Source organism: Eumetopias jubatus, unplaced genomic scaffold (genome assembly GCF_037043125.1).
Source record: "Eumetopias jubatus isolate StellerSeaLion01/CBP00866 unplaced genomic scaffold, mEumJub1_p1.0 scaffold_10, whole genome shotgun sequence".
In the NCBI taxonomy this organism is placed as follows: domain Eukaryota; kingdom Metazoa; phylum Chordata; class Mammalia; order Carnivora; family Otariidae; genus Eumetopias; species Eumetopias jubatus.
Genome location: NW_028274816.1, coordinates 104,940,821 through 104,946,463, shown reverse-complemented (window position 1 = coordinate 104,946,463; position 5,643 = coordinate 104,940,821).

The window sequence follows — 5,643 nt, the reverse complement described above, 5'->3', positions numbered from 1 at the left end:
GGGGGGGAGGGGAGGGAGGGGATTGCCAGTGACGGTCATTCAGCTGGTGCCAAAGGCAGAGTGCGAGTGTTCACCATTGACCTCAAAGAAGGGAAGAGAGAAGGAGTCAGAAGTGCAAATTGAGCTGGGAGTCTCTGAGGGATGAGGATCCTCATCTCCTTAAGCCTGGACAGCTTCAGTCGGAGGGAGAAAGAAAGGAGGGTGGGTAGTCTCGAATAGAAGATTGCTGAACAAAAACTGGCAAAGGGCCTCTGCTGGGGAAAGTAGTGACTCCTCACATCCTTTCCTTTGAAGGTTTAGGAACCTGGTTTCAGAATCACCTCTCATAGAAGCTGTGTTAGTTTTGTCGTACTGAATTCCTGAGTTCTGTGACCTCAAGTCCGTCCCGTTCTTCCTCCACCCTCCACCCCTCCCCCGAGATAACTGTACATTTCACTCTGATCATGGCAACACCGTTCCTGTTGCTTCTGCCAGCTGTCAAGGCAGTCGATTTTCTCATCACCTGAGCAGTTGAGAGCCCTAATCACGAGCTGCTAAAGTTAATGGCGCATGCTTCCAGATTCTTAATGGCAAACTGTACCCATGACTTAGGAGTCAGTGTTACTTACCTCCATATGTCTGCCAGCTAGTGAGAGGGAATATGGAGGACGGTGAGAAACGAAGCTGTTGTGGTAGCGCTCTTCCGAGAAGCAGCTCTCCAGTGTCGCAGCCTTAATGGAGTGTCTGGATCAGAGAGGAGGAGAGCATTGCATCTCGTGTTTTTAGGTTTACCCCTGTTATCCCACTTCTGGGGCAGGAGGTAGCAAGGGCTTTTTAATTTAACTGTGTTTTTTCTAGCAACCCAAACATTTTCCTGAGTCAGATCCTGTCTGCCCCCCTTTCATTGGGAAGTCTGTCTGATGCTGATTTGGGAGTTGCCCACCTTCCAGGTGGCGGTGGAAGAGGAGGGGGAGAAACTCCAGTGTGTTTCAGTGGTCCTTGAGTTTTTCTGAAGTGGGCCGTTGTCAAGTCATAAGATATTATGAGTTTGCTTTTCTATAGAGTTACTCTGGGCAGAGGTTTGCTATTAAGATATGAAAATTGAGCTGTTTGGGTCTTTATTGCTCTTTTGTAGTAAATGTTCCATTAGACTGCCTCTTTTGGTTCCCCTGTGCTTCTGTCTGCCTCATCTCATGAGATAAATAATATCATCAGGTTTGTGGTTTCCTGATGGTTTGGGGTGAGGCCCCAGTGTCTTGGTAATTTATAGGACTGCCTCATCTGGAAGCATTGGCCTTCTGCCTTATGTCTTGCATGGAATGACCAGTCTTCCTCCTTGTAGTGGAATAGGGAGGAGACTTGCATTGTTATCTGCCTGGAAAGAGGGGGTCCACAAAATGAGCTTTGTGACATAAACACAGCCCACCTCTGATTTGTCACGAGGTACCTCTTTTCTCCTTGGATCCCGTGGGTGTGTTACCAACCAATGAAGATAGTGATCCCAGAAATTGGCTTAACCTGTGAGTCTTGCCTCTTGAGGGTGCAGATTAACTTGCCATTTTGCAGAAAGTGCCACCCAGCTCTAGAGCCTGCAGTCTGCAATCCATCGGGATCCTTGAGTGGCTGATGTGCAGCTATTTGGGTTTTTTGGGCCTTTTTTCTTTTTTACCATTTCAGCCACCCATACTTTTAAAATTCTTTTTTATAGTATGTCTTAGTGTGTTTGCCTGGCACTGGGCTAGATACTGTGGGAAACACAGGAGGGGAAAGACATGATGTCTGACCTAAGGGAGCTTTTAAGTGACTGCTGCACATGCAGCAGTTGGACAATGACTCTGTGGCAGCAAGAACCAAAGGCTGTCTTTAAAGAAATTCACGTGGGCGAGATCAGGGTAGACCAGATGGTCTGGGAGAGCTCTGTGGCGGTGAGGCTTTGGGTCCTAGGTGAGGGTAAGACAGACAAGAAACACACGAACAGAAGCATGGAAGCCGAAATCAGCAGGGTGTACTGACCAGGACACAGCCCCAGGTTAGAGTGGCAGCATCAGTCACTTCTTTCCCAGAGCCTGCGGTTTAGATGGAAACTTCCTAGTCATCAGGCAAGTCTCAGCACTGAGGGCTTATGATGGTGAAGTGGAGCCCAGAGCCAGAAGTCACCTGGTTCCTGCCCATGGCCAGGGACCTCACTGCTCTCAGCGCAGTCCTGGGGGGAGGAAGGCAGAGCCCTTGTACCCCTTGTGGTACCAGGGGTTTCCACTGGAGAATTCCTGCGGTCAGGTCCAGGACCAAACCAGCTGAGGAGGCATGACCCAACCTCACCACCATCCTTCTTTCTCCTCCTGGGAAAGGGCGGTGTGCACCCGTGTGCACGATCTGTCTGTGTGCTAGTCATGGCCCAGGCTGTCGCCTAGCCCTTCCTCAGTAGAGTGGGCTATGAGACAGAGATGTGCAGGGAGAGACCGGCTCGGTTGGGGGGGTGACGGGGAGGAAGAGGCGGGAGTGGGGCAGCTGGCTGAGGGGCCCGCCTGGTCAGAGAGCAGAGAGGGGACAGGGGCGGCTGGCCTCTCTCCAGGCTGGGCCCACTCCTCCTTCGCCAGTTCTGTGTTGTGCTAGTCGAGATGCAGTCCACAGAGGGAACTCATTCCTTTTCGGTGGTTGTATTTTAAAGTCACAAACTGGAAAAGGTTCTCACCTCCCGGGACCCATCATTGATTTCAGAGTTGGTAATGGGTTCTTGCCTGTGACCCTTACTTGTTCATAATTGATCTGCTGTAACCTTCCTCAGGACAGGTGTGGACCACTGTGAGCTAGGTGACAACTGCTGCTACAATGGGCTGTTACTTGAAATCGCGGCTGTGGCAGGAGCGCAGAGTAAGGGGGTGGGGCCTTGCTGTGAGGACTGGGTAAGGGGGCAGCAGCTGGCACTTTGGGGCTGTTGGCGAGGGCCTTGGCCCGGTGGCCAGCCTGTGCCTAGACGTAGTGAGTGTGAGCCGCGGACTGCAGCATGCCGGCTTCTGAGAGGAGAGGCTCGGTGGGGAGCTCACCGTCACGGTTTCTACTCCTCTCCTTCCTTTCCCGGGGGCTGACAGGGTCGGCCCTCCCTGAGGCTGGGAATGCCGTGGAGGCGGCTGCAAACCCCCCTCCAGTGTATATCCGGGAAGAAGTGGGGAGCCGGGAAGGTGCTGAGTGCTTGCACGTCCGGGTATGAGAGCCTAGAGTAGAGCTGGATGCCCTGGGGTGCCCACCTTTTTGGCCCTCACCCTAGGCCCGCAGAAGAGCCAGGCTGCTTGAAGCCCCTGGGTCCCAGCAGGAAGCGGGGACAGGTGGGACTTCCCCCTTAGGTTAGGCCCTTCCCTGCCTCGCTGCCACTCTCCCTTGGCTCTGAGCCCTGAAAATGGAGGGCGAGGCCCTGGGATATAGCTCTGTGCTGTGGGAAGGAGAGCTGAAAGTCAGCGTGTGCGTGCGCGTGTACGCGTGTGTGTCTGTGTGTCCGCATGCACGTCTTCATTTGCAGAGGTCTTGCCCCCAGCTGGGGTGTTGAAAGCATCTCCATTGTGGGGAGACCTGCCATTTGTTTTCCACGTTTAAGAGAATGACATGCCCCCTGTCCCTAAGGGAGGAGCTTTTGAGTTAGACATTTTCCCTATGGGAATCCTCTTGGTTTGGTTTCGGGTGGTGGGGGGATAAGTGATTTTTATCTCTAATTGTCGGCACAGCTGTTCTTACACCGACTCGTGCTGTTGCATACATGTAGCCGTCTTTCCTTTTCACTGCAACAGTGTTTATCAGTAGTTCAAAGTGATTTATTTGCTCCTGGGGAGTAAAATCTTTTTTATTAAAAAAGAAAAAGAAAAAAAAAAGAAGAAAGCAAGCAAAGCGTGGCTCCCTCCCCCCATGATAGCTGTAGGGTTAGTGGGCCTCAAAGCTCCAGAAGGCAAAGTTGAGTCTGCCAGTCCCCGTGACCTCTCCTGTTTTGACATCGGAGCCTTCGTGCTCAGCACGAAAGGACAGGAGGCCCTGAGAAGATGGAGAGCAAAGCCCCGGGAGGAGTGGGGTGGGGTTTGAACCGTAGAGACGGAGACACTGGCGACTCAGGTGCTGCAGTTAGAAAGACAAGAGTAAGGAACTGTATTTAAAATACTGATTCTCTAATCTGCCAGGGAAAGACCTTTCTTTACATACAAATTCCATACTGTTGTTGTCCTTTTCATCGCTTCTTGACCCTCCTGGTAGGTGCCGGCCCAGTGTCTTCCTGCTTCCCATCCTGTCTTCTGTACTTCTTCTCCCGTCCCTTCCCACTCCCATCTACCTCTGGGAAGCCAGTCCTGCATGCTGAGTCTGCGACCTGCCTTCACGCTCATCTCATCCCGGTGAGAGGGTACCTGGAACTGCTCCCCCCCTCCTCCCTCCGAAGTGCCAAGAGGCACGAAGGAGCAGGTCCCAGGCAGGGAGGACATGAGTGTCTGGTTGCAGCTGGACTGCAATCTTTGCTCCTGGAGAGACAGTGTGAAGAAAACGGAGGACACTCTTGATGGGAACCCAGGGCATCACACACTGCTCCGCCCAGCTCAGGTGGGGCGGGTGGGCTGGTCTGGCTCCTCCATCCCTGGTGCTCCCCTGAACGGGGGCCTGCCCCTCACCGTTGGGCCCAGAGCCTTTTCCAAGGGACAGGCATGACCCCGGTGCCACTCGGTGGGTAGGCCGGCCGTCCGGCGCCCACACCGGTGCTGCCTGTGGCGCAGCCGCTGCTGTACATTTTTTTGGTTGTTTTTAAGAAACTCCATGAAGAGGGGTGTCATTCCGGGCTCAGGGTGGCTGCCAGTCCTTCACCAGAAGGGGAGCCGCACCCCTGCAACCACTTCTGTCCTTGTGTGCTACCCCCCCCCCCGCCCTCCTCCAAGCCAAAGCGTGGCCTGGCTTTTGTCTTCCCGTTTAGTTTTTCTCCTCTCCTCCCCCTTTTTGTGCTTAATTTATTAAAATAGTTGCTGTATAATTTATTTTCATAAACTATAAAAAATTACTAAATGGTTAAAATAGACTTGCAGGCCAATCTTAAATGGGGTGTGGGAGGGTCTGCGGGTGGGGTGGGAGAAGGGAAAGATGTTTTGATATAAACAAAACAAATGCACTTTGGGTGTGTTTTGGTATTTTTCTGGGGATAGATGGGCGGGTGTTGGGATGTCCCTGTAGATTAGTTCCAGAACCGGGTGTTTGTATATACTGTACTAATAGGCATGTGTGACTCTCACAAGGGACATTAGTAGCTACTGCAGGTCCTGTTTGGAAACCCCATGTACAACTCCCAGTTTTTTGTAAGTGTCAGTGCGGGAGACATTTGACTCTTGTGTTTGTATCTCCTTTTTATGATTGCTGTACTGACTCATGTCTTTTTGGGGAGGGGTGAAAAGAGATTTGAAATAAAAATGTTTAGAAATTACTTCATGTGATTTGGGTTCGTGTCTGTCAACCCTTCCTCCATCTCCTGTGACTCCTCGCACCACCACCAGCCCCGTAGGGGTAGAGGATCCAGCCCTGGTGACTGGGGCATCTCCGTGATGGGAGCCAAGCCAGATGCACCCAGAACTGGTCTTGTCAGAATTAGAGGTGTTGCAGGGTTCCCCAGGCCAATGGCCATTGCTCAGCGCTGCTTTCTCCTTCCCCGGC